Source organism: Sciurus vulgaris (genome assembly GCF_902686455.1).
Source record: "Sciurus vulgaris genome assembly, chromosome: 7".
Classification (NCBI taxonomy): Eukaryota; Metazoa; Chordata; class Mammalia; order Rodentia; family Sciuridae; genus Sciurus; species Sciurus vulgaris.
Window position 1 is genome coordinate 101035256 of NC_136467.1, and position 18395 is coordinate 101053650.

The 18395-nt window shown below is 37.0% G+C and overlaps 1 protein-coding gene across 1 annotated transcript in view; it reads left to right on the forward strand.

Annotated features, from left to right (window-relative positions):
- The window catches only part of DST (dystonin), a gene marked incomplete at its 5' end in the record, with an annotated part of 497398 nt that overhangs the window by 846 nt on the left and 478157 nt on the right, over window positions 1–18395 (forward strand). The gene's annotated exons all lie outside the window — the stretch shown is intronic.

Here is an 18395-nt window from a genome sequence, read left to right on the forward strand (position 1 = left end):
TTCCTGAGTACCAATATTAATCATATGCGTGTTAAGAAGGACATTGATGGCGAGCATGCTGCCTCCAAGCCCAAAGTGACATGTTTCTTTTTAAGTGATTCCACATTAGTGCCAGTGAACGTTTTAACAAATTTCTTGTGTAGTGGAGGCTCTGTTCTGGAGGAGGAAAGGCAGCCCCGAAGCCACTGGGATGGATGTCAGCTTAGTTTGCAATCTAATTTGGGGTGGAAACATTTTCTGGGGGCTGTCAGATGTCTGTAGTTGTGCAGTAGGATAAACGAAAGAGAAAAGCTTTTTAAGAGGTTAGTGCAGAGTTTGGTTCATATGCATGCATTTTCAGGGTTGCATGCTTAGTCTCTCATAAAGCTGTCTGTGATGATTTTTGCAAAGCAGCATTGGCGGTGCTGGAGATTTACCCGATGGTGTGCTTACAGGCTTAGGCTAGTCTCCACTATCAAATGGTGACCATCCCTCTAGAGCAGGTGACCCAGACACTGTGATTAGGTGAGACTGCAGTGAGGATAGAACAAAACAAAAACCAGGAGCTTTCCCTGACCCAGCATTTCTTTAGGAGTTTCCAGGCCACCTCCCACTTAGTGTAAAATAATTCTTCTGTTTTTGGCAAAGTTCCATATAGCCAGACTTGGAGGTTGCAATGTGATGCAGTTTACTCATCATAGCAAAGCCTCTGTAGACACACACACTCCATTTACTTGCCATTTACCTGAAGTTATTTCACATTTCAATTTGCTAATCAGATGTTTTATTGGATTCTGCTTGCTTAAAGGCTTTAACTGCATTAGTAGAACATTATACTGTTGTACAGTACTGCATATAACCCTGGATGTGAGAACTCTGTGCCTAATGTAGGATTCTTGAGAGAGTAAGTTGACTTGTCAGAGAATCAGAGGTTCTTTTCCTGGCTTTACACTAAACAGCTGTGTGGTGCTGGGAAAATTTCTTTGCACTTAGTTTACCCATCTGTGAAACAGGGCTAGTAGTACTTTGCAGTGTTGTGCTTGGGGAGATTATAAGAAATTATGTTTTTAAAAGCACCTCATGTCCATTTAGTTTATAGTAAGGTATTCAGCACTTTGAAGCCACCATTATGTTTTATATGTTTGTAAAATTTTCACGTCTTTTCAGGTCTATCAAATAGAACATAAACCACATCTGTGGTGAAGCAACCACTTTTGAATATCTGATTAATTCAATAGAACAACTCATATGTGGCAAAAAGTAAATAGTGGTTACGGTGCAAACATCAGAATGTAGGTGTGGACATCACCAGTTCCATGCACATAAATGAAAGAAACAGAATAATGATCCTGTTGTGAATTATTACACTGAGGCTATTATTACTAAGGCTAGTGTCCTCAGCCAATTCAACTGAAGTACAAACAGGAAACATGTAATCAGACTATGTCTTATTTGGTTTTTTCTCAGTTAAAAATTTGTTTTGAACTTGTATTTGATTAGGAAAGCCGGGGTCAGGGGCTTAATGTTTAGTTCCTTAACTCATTAATAAATGTTTAATGCCTTAACTTATTTCACCGGATTCCTATATTTTGAGATTCTGTGTACATCTGATATTTGTCTTATCTTTTAGCCTGTAAGCTCCTTGAGGGTAGGGAACATGTCTCTTGTTTAGAGCAGCATCCCCACTGCCTGGCCCACTGCCTAGTGGTTTTTTTTTTTAATAAATATTTATCCAATGAATAAAGCAATCTCTTGATGGGTACTAGTTCCTGAAAATAGAACTCAAGAGTTGTATAGAGAAGAAAAATGTGTATTCTCAAAATTCAACATTTTCTGAATCTCAACTCTTATTTGATCTTTCCAGCTTTTGAAAATTGTCCTGGAGTTTGTACTAAAATGTAAGTCACTAATTATAACAAAATGGATTTTACTGGAAAGGTTTTTCCTTAAGAAAATTAAATGCAATATTAGTTAACTTATTGATAGGATACCATCAACAAGTTTCTTTGATAATCTTCTCAAAGAATGCTATCTTGTGAGTGAAAATTCTGAGACCAAGTTGCATAAGAATGTCATATTTCATTACTGTTCTATGTTTATCACAAATAGAACATTTCCCCTCAAGGAAAGTGGTGACTTTTTTTTTTTTTTTCTCTTTCTATCAAAATGCCATTTCCTACAAGATTTTCTCCTCAAGGAGTACCTCTCCATTTACTTGGATTCTAGTATATTAGAAAGGTTAGACTTTGAGTAATACAATGATATTATCATTATTTTTTTTTTAAGTAGCAGCTGCTGCAACATAATTTATTATCAAAGAACATGTTTGGATTTTCTGACAAGTCATAATCATGTTGAACTGAAATGTTAGTGCTTTCAGTTTCTCATTACAATCTTAGTAAGTAGATAATTCACTTTCAGCATTTCTGTCATGGTCAAATGAGGAAAATGAGTTTAGGATCTGCTGACTCACTTTGAAACATTAAAGAGCTCTGGGAAAGCCCTTGAGCAGATGAAGAAGTTCAGTGAGCACTTTGCTGCTTTACTTGGCAGAGGATATTGCTTCTGCTACTCACATGCCCAGGAAGGAGTCCAAATGGACAGGAAATTTCAGTGGGTTCCTTCCCAGGTAGTCAGAAAAATACTTCTCCAAGGGGAAAAGCATGGCATCAGGACTCGTTTATCTTGGGGAAGCTGTACATTAGGGAAAAAGCCACATCTTTCATCTGAGGAGCGCCAGCTTTTTTCTCCTAAGTGTATAATAAACACATTTCTTCAATTCAGTTTCTTCCTCATGAAGCTAGAGGTAAATAATGTACATGTTTATTGGGATCCATAGCCATATTGACTCATTTTATTTTCACATGCTTGCAAACTTATCTCTATTGACTTTTTACTAGTTTTTAAACTTTAGTAATAGCATATGAGAATGTGACATTATCAATCCATCTAGTAAGGCCTGAACAGTATAGCCCCATTTCAGAAACCAACAGATTAAAAAGACCCAATAGGAACATGTCTTGTATTTGCTTGTTAAAACTTGTAAAAAGCTGGGACTGTAGCTCAGTGGCAGAGTGCTTACCTAGCATGTGTGAGGCACTCCTCAGCACATAAAAATAAGGGCATTCTGTCCATCTACAACTACCAAAACAACAACAACAAACCAAAAACTCCCAAAAACTTGTATAGGAGTTGGGCATGGAGGTACACGTCTGTAATCCCAGGGTCTCAGGAGGCTGAGGCAGGAGGATCACAAGTTCAAAGACAGCCTCAGCAATTTAGCTAGGCCCTGAGCAACATACCAAGACCCTGTCTCAAAAAAGAAAAAAAAAAAGACTGGGGGTATGGTTCAGTGGTTTAGCACTCTTGGGTTAAAAAACAACAACAAAAACAAACAAAAACCCTGAAACAAAAAAAGAAAAAAAAAAACTTTTAGTATATTTTTGTTGGTTTTGTTCTAAACAGTTAATAAAGAGAAGTGATTTCATACTGATGTGGGACAAAATCTAAAAACCAGTTGTTCATTCTCTAGAATTTCTAGAATTCTAGCATGTAAGAAGTGTACTTTTTCTGAGGACTTACAGTGTTTTATGCTGTGACTTTAAACAATGGTAAACTGTTACCCTAGATTCCTATGGTGAAAGTCAGGTGGGGACAGTTCTGATTTTAAGGAAATTTCAGAAAGTAATATGGGCAATTGAGGTACCACTAGATTATAAAAAAGAGTTTAGAAAGCACTTCATAGAATGAAGACAATCATAATGCCCTTTGGGAATACCCAGAGTGAATAGTGGTAAATGATCTCCATTCATCAGTTCAGTGGAATAAGGGAAGCCTTGTTTGATATGAGGAGGGAGAAGAGTGTGTTTTTCCTCTATCAGGATTTGGGTAAATATCTTTACTTCCTGTTTCAGGCAGAGAAACCAAGAAAGTTAACTCAATCAGTTCTTGAAGAGTCACAGAGCAAGATAGGGACTAAGACAAGAAGCCCTGTCTACATTTGTCTATCCTGTGGTGCTTAACTATATCATTCATAGCCCAAAGAGAAATATACCCCAAATTCTCATTGAAAGAGGGAAATTAAGTTGAGTGAGTTTTTGGTGGACATTTCTTATTAAACTGAATAGGCAAATTCATTAGTTTTTTGCAGTGATTATCCAACGTGTCCTGAATGGTCCACCCAAGCCCTCTTGGTTTCATCATGTTCTCAGAGTGTCCCTGTCCCAAACCATGGTCAGCAAAATAGTCACATGTCAGAATTTCTCATTAAATTTGCATTTTTCTTTAAGAATTATCTAATTTAAATGTATACATATATCAAAGCATCACATGGTACCTGTAAATATGTATAATTTTTATGTTTTTTTTGTACCGGTTAAAATGCAAGTTTAAATTTTTGAAAAATGTGGACTGGGGTTGTAACCCAGTGGTAGAGTGCTTGCCTCACATGTGGGGCACTGGGTTTGATCCTCAGGAACACATAAATAAATAAAGACATTGTGTCCATCTACAACTAAAAACTTAAAAAACAGTTTTTTTTTAAAAACGTGACACATCACACAGTTTGGTGGGTTTACTTCGAAACATACTTTATTATTGAATTATCCTTTAAAATTATCTTTATAAATAAGTTTTTTTCTTGAGTCAAATTCTAGGTCTACATTAATTTATACTGATCCATAAATAAATAGTAACTGCACACTATGGTATGGCATTCATTTATTGTCACTAATTATTTTCAAAATAAACACATTATTTTTTTCTTTATGGACTACTGTGTTAGATCCTAGGGCTAAAAGAGGATCAGGTTATACCCCCTACCCTTAGCGGCGATTACTTCTAGGTCATTCCCAATATCAGTGTGTTGAAATTTTATAGTTACTGGTTTCTTCTGTTACGGTAACTGAACTGCTGCGCTGTTTCCAACTATGAGTCATGGATGTGATGAGAGCATCTGAGGCTGGGTGTGCAAGTGTGCAGCCAATACATATGTAAGAAAGAGAAACTCACCCTACCCACAGACCTTAGTACCCCAGATTCAGCACTGCTGGATAATTAACCCCTACTTTGTGAGGTGGCAAAACAGACTTGCTGAAAGCTGAAAGCAAAAAAGAAAAAGAAAACAGAATCTCCCCCACACCCCACCAACCTTTTTCATGCTCTTGCATCTGAGCCAGTTTTATGTGATCCATTTCAAAGTAGAAACAAGAGCTTTTTCAGAGAAGTTTGAATCTTCGTCTAACCTTAATGCTCAAGAATAATTTTCTTCGATGAGATTCGGATTGTAGAATAGAAGCCAAATTATAACAACTACTGGTATCATGAAAGGTGTCTAAGTGTAAGAGTTCAAAATTCTGGTTCTGTGTTCCAGCTCTTTCCCTACCTCCCTGGTCAAATCTCTCTTAGAGTTTCTGAGACTTCATGTCCTCACTGGTAAGATAAGGACGATCTTCGAAGCCCTTTCAGGGCTGTTTCTAATGTGTTTAAACCATTATACTGGAAAGGCATCACGGTTCCTGCCCTCCAGATGCTTACAGAAGGTAAAGAAAAAATGTATACATAATTAGCATCAACACCAAGTAACAAATTTTGTGTAGAAAAGGGAGGGTTGGAATAGTTCTTATAGTTCTGGTGAAATGACTACATCTAGCTGGGGTGATCAGAGAAAGTCTTCCGAGAGGTGGTGATATTTAAACTGAAGCATTAAAGTGAGCTAGTAATAGTAAGTACCTGGGTAGATAGAGCAGGAACTAGAGCAAACTCCCAGACTGGCAGAATGCCATGAGAACAAAGATTTGGAAAGCACATGCCTGTTTTCAGATCTCAGTGTACAAAGAGTATGATTAGAGCAGAGGAGTCTTGAGATTGCATGAAAGAATGTAGAGCTGAAAATAGATGCCAGCTACAACAAAAATAATTTTTGTATACTGTTTTACAGTTGACAAAAGGCTTTGATATATCATTATTTTATTTGAACATCATAGGATGGTGCCTGCCATGAGCCTTTTTAAGAGAAGTGAAAATCACCTTTTGACTTCTTTTCTAACAACTACTAAAAAAACAGCCTGAACTCTTCTTTCGTTCTCAGGGAGAATGAAAAGTAGTGACCTGTGCTTTGGAGAACCTGAGAAAATGAACAGTTTGGTGCCTTTCTGGTCTCTCTGAAGTTGAGCTTTTGATACCATGTGGTTGAGGCCCCAGGATGAGGCATTGTTGGATTGTATTCTGAATGCAGACAAGGTCTGTCCAGGAGTTTGTGACAACTTTCTAATGTGTTTAGTGTGGTTAGCACTGATTCTAATGCAGAGTATAAGTTCGTAGGTGATGCATTATGTATAAGAAAAATTTTTAAATCTAATATATTGTTAAAAATTTTTTATTATGTGCATTTTAATTATACATAATAGTGGAATTCATCATAATATGTTTGTACCTGCACCTAGCATAATTTGGTCCTTTTTATTCCCAGTACCTCCCCTTCCTGTCTCCCCTTGATCTCTTGTGGGCTACAATACTGGTTTCCCTTTCAAAACCATTTTATTGGCTATGAAATCGATTACTTCTTTAGATTACTGTTTTTTAAAAGTATCTGGAATGTGTAGATCCACTTTTCAACTTGTTCCTTAAAAATTCCTTCCCATGACAGTTATTTTATGTGTTTACTCCTTCTACTGCTCAAGTTCATGCCTTCACCCTCAGCCGGTGACCTATGTCTTGTCTCCCAACTCAGAGAATATGAATACATCAAGGAATAGCTCCTTATGTTTCTCCAAACTAATTGCCATCTTAACTTTCGTCCCAACCCAATGGAAAATTTGTCTGACCTTCGTGATACTATTTTATGATTATGTTGGGAATTGCTTTCTTCCAGTTTCTTGGAGGATGTTCTCCTTGTCAATTGTCCTCTTTCTGCTGGCGTCTTTTCCTTACATATAAATATCATATGTGCTTCCTATTGAAAAGAACATCAACACAAAACCTCCTCATACCACCAGCTCTTCTCTTGGCAAAAAATGTTGTCTGATAAAGGCCCTTTATTTGTTCTGTCCTATTCCTCACCTCTTTATTCTTCAATAATATAATCTGGCTTTTGCTGCTACTACTTAAAATTACTCACACTTAGCTCACCAGTGATTTCTGAATTGCTAAATCATATGGGTCAATTTTTGGTTTAATTGATATATCTAGTACTAGTATTTGATACTATTGGCTACTGATGCCTTCTTTTTCTCCTTTTTTTCTTTTTTTTTTTTTTTTTTTTTTGGTAATGGGGATTGAACCCAGCAGAGTGTTCTACCACTGAGCTATATCCCTAACCCTTTTTATTTTTCTTTTATTTTGAGGCAAGGTCTTCCTAAGTTGCCCAGGCTGACCTTGAACTTGGTGATCCCCCTGCCTCAGCCTTCTGAGTTATTGGCATTCCTTCTTGAAACTACTTTCCTGGTTTCTGGACCACACCCTTTTAGTTCCTGCCTCTGTCCTTTTCCTGGCCCTGTCCCCTTCTGTTCCTGCATTGGATCCTCTTTGAACTTATATTCCCTGTTTTGAGCTTATTCCCTGTGTTGAGTACCCTAAGGGATACTCTACCACTGAGCTACAGCCTCAACCTTTTTATTTTTTATTTTTAGATGGTCTTTCCAAGTTGCTTAGGGCCTCACTAAATTGTCCAGGCTGGGTTGGAACTTGAGATTGTCCTGCCTCAGTCTCCCGAATAGTTAGAATAATAGGCATACTTCACTTCGCTTAGCAAGGGTTTACTTCTTTCTTTTTTAAAGCAGCTTTATTGAGATACAATTTACATACCATACAGGTCATCCATTTAAATTGCATAATTAAGTGATTTTTAGTATATACACAAGGTTGTGCAATCATTATTGCAATTTAATTTTCATTTTTCATCACCCCCAAAATAAACCCCACGCCTGTAGCAGTTATCCCCTCACCCCTGTTCCCTTCCCTCCTTCACCCTTCAACCTTAGGTAGCTACTAATCTTTCTAATTTACTGGTCCTCATTTTTGTCTATTCAAATTCTACTTCTGGGATCTCACCATAGTACTCTTTTAGTTTATCCCCATGTAATGGTCACTCTGAAATTAGCATCTCAAACTGAGACCTCACGCTTGACCTCCAGATTGAAAGTCAACTATTTTCTTCTCATTTCACATGGGCATCTCAAACTGAATTTGTCCCAAACTGAATTCATCAGTCCTGTACCATAACTGCCTCTGTTCTAGAAACTGACACTACCCGTAAATCTGTTCCTCCCACCTCACAATTGCTCAAACTGGAAATCTAGAAGTTATAAGAGACTACTCTCTTACCTGTGCTGGTCTGCCTTCTCTTTTAAATATCTCTGGACTCTGCCTTCCTTATGATCTCCACTGAAGCTTCCTTGGCTTGAGCCTTGTAGTAAGCCTCTGAACATGCCTCTGCATCCCCTCTGTGATCCATCCATACTAGTTTAATAAGGATCATCCTAAAGGACAAATTAATTATTAAAACTCTTACCAGTTATAAAGATATTTAGATTCAAGTGATAGAAAACCCAATTTAAAATGGTTTATTAATAAACAAGGATCTGAATTTTTGTACAGTAAGAAGTTTAAAGTTGGCTGCAGGCTTCACTTGAGTTCTGCCATATCATTGCTGGTACGTTGAGGACAGTCTTGGTCTTTCCCTTGAAGTTGCAGGATGGCTGGCACAGTTCTAGACATCATACCCAAATTCGAGGCAGGAAAGAGGGGAAAGGAAAGGGACAGAGCTAGCAAGGGATGTAAATCAGGAGACCTGAAGCTTTGCCAGGAGTTTTTTTTTTTTTTTTTTTTTTTTTTGGTCGTTTGTTTGCTTGTACTGGAGATTGAACCCAGGGGTGCTCTACCCCTGAGCTGCATCCCCAGACCTTTCTTATGTTTTCTTTTGAGACATGGTCTCACTAAGTTGCTAAGAGTCTCACTAAGTTGCTGAGGTTGGCCTAAAACTTGTGATCCTCCTGCCTCAGCCTCCAAAGTCACTAGGATTATATGTGTGCTCCACTGTGCCCAGCTGCCAATTTTTCAGTGAGATTTCTGCTTACCCTTCACTGACCAGAACTACAAGGCCACCTCTTATTGCAAAAGAGGCTGTGAATGTGGGCATTTATCTTTCGTAGGATTTGCAGTAGAGGAAGGGTTGGGTAAGCCATTTTACTCCTCTACTTAAGCTCCTTTAGTAGCTTTCATTCCTTCAAGGTAACAAAGTTTTCATTCTTCTTAATATAGCATTGGAGAGATCCTCATACTGATGTCCCTGCACTAAGTCTAGTCTGCCATTTTCCATATTTCTTGTAAACGAAATATAGTTCATAGTTCTTCCAAACGAACTGTGACCGTTAAGGAATATTGTTTTTGTCCATGTTATTTCAAATTGAGAAAACCTTTTTCTGATCTTTTCCCATCCACCTCTAACAGAATAAAAGAAAATACTCAAGTACCAAAGATTACCTGTTGCTCTTTTCTCAAAACCTAGTTCATAGTCAATGCCTTGACTATGAGGAAATTTTCTTGCTTCTCTTCATATTAATAATAATTGAGTTGTTCTGGTTGTCTCCCCTGCAAGATTATGAGTCTTGAAGGCAATCTGAATAGCCTGTTCATGGCTCAGTGTCTGGCCCATAGTGAAGATCACTAAAAGTTTGCTGAATGGATATTTGATGTTTTCTGTAAGTCAGATTAATTCTCAGTTCTCATGGATTTTGTCCATAGTTATTTATGCCTTAGTTAAAATCCTTCGTTTGCTTCCCTTGAACACATAGATTCAAACACTTTAAAAAATAAGTCGAAAATATTCCCTGACATTTTTTTTTTTAATTGGAGGGATTTTCATACCTGGAGAGTTTTAAACACAAATTTTTAAATATTTAAAGTTTTCATTTCAATTTGTACTCTAAAAATTCATCTAAGTATATATGGAATTGTGTACTGATTTACCATATAACCAGTTCATCTGATAGCTAGTACTGTCATCCATTTCCAAAGCCTGTTATGTTTTTTTTGATAGTCACATTGGTGCCAAGCATTGTTATATTATAAATTTAAGAGAAAAGATCAGGGCCAATTTGTATGATTTAGTAATCTGCTCAACTGGTTTTTAGAAATATTGTGGCATATTTGAATGAAGAACCTCAGAAATGGAAAATATCAAGGTAAATATAAAATACCATTTTATTCCTCTTAATTTCTTTTATACATATAGTTGTTCAAAGTACACATACACACACACATATATACCTGTTTGATGACTACAGTTTAGAAAATGGAGGGGAGTAAATTAAATGGATTCCCTATGCGATTACAATGTTTACATTTTATATAAAGTGGCATATCAACTGAAGTACAATGAAAAGTTTATATTTCCCCAGAGCAACCAACAGAAAATAATGCAAAACCAGTAGATAAACCCAAATAGTTCTAAAATATACGCAAATGATATGAGGAAGTCAAGAGAAAGAGAACACAAAATCAAAAACAGAGGAGACAGACTAAAAATAAATAACAAAATTATAGATGTAAATTCCACCCTATCAATGACTACATTAAATATTAATAGACTAAACACTGTAGTTAGGAGACAGGGATTATCAGAATGGATTAAGAGCAAGGCCTGACTATATAGTATTGACATGAGATGCACTTTAAGAATAAAGACACAGATTGAAAGTGAGTGAATGGAAAAGCCAATGATGCAAACAGGAAGCACGAGAAGCCATACTGAAGTGGCTATGACAATGTCAGATTAAGTAGATATCAAGACAAATAATATCAATAGAGGTAAAGAAGGATATTCCATAAGGACAAAAGGGATAATTATTCAGGAGGACATAATCATAAATATGGTATGTAATGAAGAGCCTAAAAATGTATGAAGTAAACTTTGTCTAAAGCAAATGGATAAATAGACAATGCTGTGTAATAGTTGGTAACAAAATTTATAAATGCTCTTCTCTCAGCAATTGATAGAACACCTTACACAGGATCACTGAAGAGTAGGTGATCTAAATAACCCTATCAACTGCTCTACTCTAGTAGATAAATACAGAACACTACACTTACATGACTCACTCAAAATGACACTGTATTTTAGGCCTTAAATAAGTCACCATAAGTTGAATGGACTGAAATCATAATGATTACATTTTCTGATCATAACAATTAAATTAGGAACCAATAACAATAATTTCTCTAGAAAAGCCTTAAGTATTTGTAAATTAGGTAACATGCTTCTGAATATTTCATGCACCAGATAGAAAGTACAAAGGAGGTTAGAGAACATTTTGAACAAAATGATAATGGAAACAGTATCTTAAAATTGTGGGATACAACCAAAGCAGTGTTTAAAGAAACAAGTGACTTTAAGTGCTTTTATTAGAAAAGAAGAAGGATCTAAAATAAGTCAATAAAGGCTCAACACTGAGAAGCTAGGGAGGAAGAAGCAAAGTAAACACGAAGTAAGTAGAAAGGAGGACATAGGGTAAAAAGCAGGCATGGTAGAGATAAAGACACACAGTTGAGATAGTAAAGCCGAAGTTGGTTCTTTGAAAAGATCAACCAAGTTTCTTTATAAACTTCTAGGTATTCTGATGAGATCACTGTTATGAAATATTACAAATGAAAGAGAAGTTATAACTATAACACTCATAGACTTTAAAAGGCTGAAAGAAGATACTGTGTGATTCTGTGCTAAAAGCATGGCAACTTAGGTGAAATGGGAAAATTCTTTGAAAATTACAGCTTACTGAAATTCACATAGAATGTTGATACTAAGATGAAAATTATTATGAAAATAGTTCTTTGCCTTGTGGACCCCCAAAAGAATCTCATGGATCTCAAAATATGGGCTGTGAACCATACTTTGAGAATTGCCGCATTACATGGGTGCTGTGTATTATATGTCTATCTCAGTAAAATTAGTTTTATACCAATTGATTTATCTGTCTGCCTATCTATCTACCTACCTACCTACCTGCCTACCTGTGGGAATTTTTTTTTCCTATAAAAACTTGCTATCACTTTAAGTCTCTATAACACTGCCTGATAGTATAACTAAGGCTATGGCATTTGTGATAGTATGATTGAAAAAATGTTTCATTACTTTTTAAATTTTATTTTGTTTTAGTACTGCGGATTGAACCCACAGGGCCTCACACATGATAGGCAAGTGCTCTACCACTGAGTTATATCACTAGGTTGTTTTCTTTTTAGACAGGGTCTCATTTTGTTGTCCAGGCTGACCTTGAATTTGTAATCCTTCTGGCACACCTGGCTCATTACATTTCTTTTAGACTTATTTATATAAGTTTTTTGAAGAGAGATCTGTACTCATCTACAAAAGTGAAATAAATTTACAAAATAAATCCACTCAAAATACCCACTAGTGAAAATGGTTTGGCTATTCTAGAGGGACAGTGGACAGCCAAGGAAAACTTTTTTTTTTTATGTAAATACCCCCACCCCACATCTTGCCACCACCACACAGGTGTTTGAACCCAGGAATGATCTACAACTGAGCTATATCCTTAGCCCTTTTTTTGAGATAGGATCTTGCCAAGTGTGCCAGTCTGTTTTCAAACTTGGTGATCCTCCTGCCTCAACCCTCTGAGTTGCTGGGGTTATAGGTATGTGACACTATGCCTGGCAACTTATCTTTTTTTTTTCCTCCATTTCTTTTATTTTTTATTTAAACATTTTTTCATACATATGTATATAGGGTAATAATGCCTGTCTCATTCTATCATCCTTCCCATCCCTGCCACTCCACCCCTCCCTTCACTCCCCTCTACATAATCCAAATTTCCTTCATTCTTCCCTACCCAACCCCCCACGATGCATCCGTGTCCACTTAACAGCCAAATCATTTGGCCTTTGTTTTTTCTGGGTTTGACTTATTTCACTTAGCATGATATTCTCTAGTTCCGTCCATTTACCTGCAAATGCCATAATTTCATTCTTCTTTAAGGCTGAGTAATATTCCATTGTGTATATGTGCCACATTTTCTTTATAACTTTTCTTATCTTGATATCTGTATCTATAACTCTCTATCCATTTATCCCTCCCTCCCTCCCTCCCTTCCTTTCTTACTTCCATAGGATTCCTAGAACTACTTTAAGATCTTGAATTTTGAACTGTCCTCCTCTGATCACACACTCTCCTGTGTCTGAACCTCATCATGGGCTATCCATTATTACAACAAATATCTGAGGGAACTAATTTATAAAGAGATAAGGCTTACTTTGGGTCATGATTTTAGAGGTTCAGTCCATGATCAGTTGGCTCCATTGCTCTGAGCCTGTGGTAGCACATCATGGTGGAGCATGTGGCAGAACAAAGCCACTCATTTCCTGGCTGGGAAAAAGTGTGGGGTGTGGTGGGGATGAAGAGACCAGGGTCTCCTGAAAGAGAGAGAGAGAGAAAGGAAAAAAGAGGAAGAAACCAGGGTCCTCTGAGAGGGGGAGAGAGAGAGAGAGAAGAGAAGAGACAAAGAAGAGACCAGGGTCCCCCAGTCCCCTTTGAGGGCACTTCTCCAATGATCCAAAGACCTCTCACTAGGCTCCACCTCTTAAAGTTTTCCCCACCTCCCCTGTAGCACCATACTGGAAATCAAGCCTTTACCACATGGGCTTTTGGGGAGTACATAAGATCCAAACTATAGAAAAGCTTTTTTAAAAAAAAAAAAATATTATTTTTAGTTGTAGATGGACACAATACCTTTATTTTATTTATTTATTTTTATATGGTGCTGAGGATGGAACCCAGGGCCTCACACATGCTAGGCAAGTACTCTACCACTAATCCACAACTCCAGCCCTGTAGAAAAACTCTGTACCTTCCTCAGGACTAGATTAAATCTTCCCTGAATTTCAACTTGTCAGTTTCTTCCGACTTTACTTCACTTGCTTTTCTGCTTAATATACACCATTCGAATCACCTGTATAGAAAAACATTCACTGTTACTCTCTCTTCATCATGCAGTTAGTTTTGCTGTGGTAACTTTGGCAGACTTGGGTCAATCTCACTGACTGCCTTTCTCTTCTGGTACCTAGGAGGCCTGTCTTTATTGGGCAACTGCATAAAGTCCACTCTTTTCATTCATTGAATTATCTGGTAGTAACCGTTGCTCTTTTATAGTTTATCAGTTTCTGTTTTGTAAGGAACCATTTTGAACTTAGTGCCCTATGACATGAGCCATTTAGCTCATACTTTTTATGATTGGCAGTGTAGTCTCTGCCTGGCTGGGCAGTTGTTTGGTCTGGGCCAGGCATGGCTCATCACAGCAGAGGCACACTCATGTGTCTTTGGTCAACTTCTGGCTGACTCAACAGTTTTCCTACACATGGGCTCTCACTTTCCAGTCAGCCAGCCCAGCCCAGGTTGGTTTCCACATGGTTAGATTTGGGCTCTTAAGAGCAGGGAGAGTGGAAGTTCATGAGGCCTCTTGAGGTCTAGCGTCTGGCCTTGTAAGTTTTTCTGTTTTCTCTAGCTGGTCTTTTAAAATTTCTTGGTTTCCACATACGGAAATTATTTCCACCTGAACATTCTAGACCTAACTTAATTTTTCCAAAAATTTATTGTGATAATTTTCAGTTTTAGAATATTTTGCATAACCCCAGAAAGATTTCTCATGCATGTTCACACTCAGTCTCACCCCTGAGCCCTGTGCAACCTCTCATCTGCACTTCCTATCATTATAGATTTGTCTTTTCTGGATGTTACATTTAAGTGGCATCATATAATATGTGGTCTTTTGCATCTGGTTTCTTTCATGTAGCATGTTTTTGAGGTTCATCCATGTTGTCATATGTATCAGTTTATTTTTCTTGCTGAATAGATTTCATCCTATGAATATACCACATTTTGTTTATCTGTTCACTACTAGATAGACATTGGCGTTACCTCCCAAGTTTTACCTATTATAAACAGTTCTGCTATGAATATGTATTTAAAATTGTTGCATGGACATATATTTTCATTTCTTTTGGGCAGATACTTAGGAGTAGAATTGTTAGATGGTAATAAATTGTTGAACCTGTTTTCCCACCTTGTTCTAAAATATAATATTCCCACCAGCAATGTGGGAGGGAGGGTTCCAGTTTCTCCCTATCTTGGCCATATTTGCTGTATTTTTTTCTTTTTCTTTCTTTTCTTCTCTTTTTTTAGTATAGCCATTTCAATGAGTCTCTAGTGGTACCCCTGTAGTTTTGATTTACATTTCCTTAATGACAAATGATGTTAATCATCTCTTCATGTATTAATTGTTAACTGTTCATATATCCTCTTTGGTAAAATCTTCAAATTTTTGCCATTTTAAAATGGGATTCTTTGTCCTTTTTTGAGGTATGAGAATTCTTTATACATTCCTGACATAAATCCTTCTAACAGATATATGATTTGCAAATATTTTCTTATGATCTGTAATTTGTCTTTCCATTTACTAAATATTATTATTTTAAGTGATGTGGTATAAAACTTTTAATAAATTCAATTTATCACTTATTTTCCTTTATAGATTGTGTTTTGTGTCATCACTAAGAACTGTTTGCTCACCCAATGTTATGAGATTTTTTTTTTCTAAAAATTTTAGTTTGGGGTTTGAGTGGTAATATATTCTGAGTTATTTCTATTTTATGAGTTTGTGAGTTACATACAGAAATTCTCATTTAATCTTTGATAGAGTTTACCAGTGAAGCCACTTGGGTGTAGTGTTTTCTTCTTGGAAAGATTTAAGTTATCATTTCAATTTCTTTACTTTTTATATGTCCATTCAGATTTTCTTTTTCTTCAGAAGTCACATTGATCATTTGTGACTTTCTAGGAATTTGTTCACTTCATGTAAGTTGTGTAAGTTTTTGACCTGTAAGTTGCTTATCACATTCCCTTTTACCTCTTTTAATTTCTGTAGGGTTGGTAGTACTTTCAGATTCCCTTTTTGTTTATCTAACCAGAAAGTTGGAGCTTTTCTTTTCCTGTTCTGTTGTACAATTCTCTGTTTATTCCAGGGCCAAGTGGCAGGAAAATACAGAAAATAAAGCACTAAAGCTTTGTTCTCTTGGGCTGAGAGAGAAAGTTTTAGTTTCTGTAGACTTGCCTTTTCTTTTGTGGCACTGGGGATTGAACCCAGGGGTTCTCTACCACAGGCTACATCCTCAGCTATTCTGATTTTTTATTTTGAGAATCTGGCTAAGTTGCTGAGGCTGCCCTTGAACTTGGAATCCTCCTGCCTCAGCCTCCCAATAGCTGGCATTACAGGCATGTACCATGGTTCCAGGCTTCTGTGGTCTTCTGTGGGACCTCTGACTGTGGGATTATTTAAGGCTGGGGCTTGAGAGCACTCAGAGAAGAAAAAAGTAGGGGATTTCTTTACCTTCTCTGAGTTTTAAGAATTTCTTTTCATACTCCTCAAGCTAGACTTAGGGAACTTTTCCTGCAGCTCTCTGTCTGAGCCTTAGTGCCCACTTCTGGGTTTCCATCTACACTGCTGTATTGCTTTTGGTCTACTACTGAAGGTCAAAAATGGTGCATTCGCCATTGGATTGGTGTCCTTTCAATTCTAGGCTTTTTACTTCAGTCTACCTGCTACTTTTCAGAATATTCAAATAATATTCACTTACTCTACTTTATTGTAACCAGAACCACAATCTCTCAATCTCCCCGCCACCCTGATCCCCCACCTCCTGCCCCATCTATGTCTGTCTTTGTGGTCCTGGGAATTGAACTCAGGAGCCCTCTACCACTAGCTACATCTCCAGCCCTTTAACAAAATTATTTTTTTATTTTGAGACAGGGTCTTACTAAATTGCCAAGACTGGCCTTGAATTCATGATCCCTCTACCTCAAGCCTCTTGAGTTGCTGGAATTCCACACAACCAGCCACAATCTCTTTTTTAATTAGTTTTTTCTCTTACCACCTCAAGGCTATTTTGTGCACACTCTCTTTTTCTTTTTTATTTACCTTTTGGAAAATCTTATATAATTTTCCCATCTTATAAAATGATGTTGGTAGAGATGTGTATTGCTACGTATAACTCAGGCAATACTGAACATACCACTTAGTTCCTCATTTTACAGGAACTTCAGGAATGTAACCTCAATACATTTTTCCTTTGGAAAACTTGCTTAACTTACCTACCTCCTAACCTCCCCCTTTCTTTTCTTCTGTGTCTTTCTTTGCAGTCTCATTCTCCTCATTTTTCGGATCTCTGCTCAACTTCTGAAAACCAAACACATTGAGACTCAAGAACTACTTGCACATTCTAGAGAAAACAATATACATTTCTTAATGTTTACTGATGAGTTTACAAAGAGAATAGAACTCTCACATGAAGAAGTAATTAGGCAGTAGACCATTACAAGTTTTAATTAATTAATTGAACATCTTTGGAGAATAATTTTTAAAACATTAAATAAGTAAATTCCTACTACCCACTGTGCTGTGAGCTGTACAGAGGAAGCAGCAGGCATTTGCAAGTTTTGTGGATGGATCTAGAATGTTACTGCTTCTTGTTGAAAACTGGTGTGGGGCATCCCAAAACTGATCCTGAATACATCCTCCAAATTTGGTAAAATTGTCTAGTTCTTTTTTTCTTTTCTTTTTTTTTTTTTTTAAGCAATGCAGTCACAAATAGAACCTTGAAAATTTTTGAATTAACTCATAATAATGAGGTCTAATTTCTTCCATTCTGAAGTCCTCTATGGAGTTTTAACTTTAGGGGACATCCTGGGAATCTGATGAAAGTTTTGGTCTACATCTCTAGAAAAATATAGAGAGATGCACAGATATATACTTATGCATATACTTTCAAGTGCCTGCAGGGGCCCTTGGAATGCCCATCTCTGGACTCCTGAGAGCACAAATAGGCCCCAGTAGAGCACTCTTGGAGTAAGATGAGGAGATCTCTCTCTCTAGCTAGTATTAGGATCATTTCTACCAGGTAAAAATTTTGTCATGGGAAAGCCTCTGGTAGGGCAGGTTGAGCTTTATTTTCTGCTGTGGTTTAGGTGTATGGTATTGTAGATAACTTTCTATTAATTTCCTTGGATATTGAAGACATAATAATTTACAAAGTCATTCTCAGTCCATAGTCTACAACCTGAAATTCCAGCTCAGACCTTTTCTCTGTGGCATTGTGGGAGGAAGTCCTCTTCAGATCCATGGGCTCCACGTTGGTTTGTTTTAATACTGAAGAAATATATATTCACAGAATATGGGGTCTGGAAACTCCTTTGGGAAATGTTTCTCAGTCTCCCTTTCCGTGTGCAGTGATTGAACCATGTGAGAAATTGAGTGGACCCTGACTCAGGCTTAACCTGAGATCTTTTAATACCGAAGTTTAGGTAATTCACTTAATATTATTGCTGATGCTCTGTTTCTCTTTTGATAAACTAG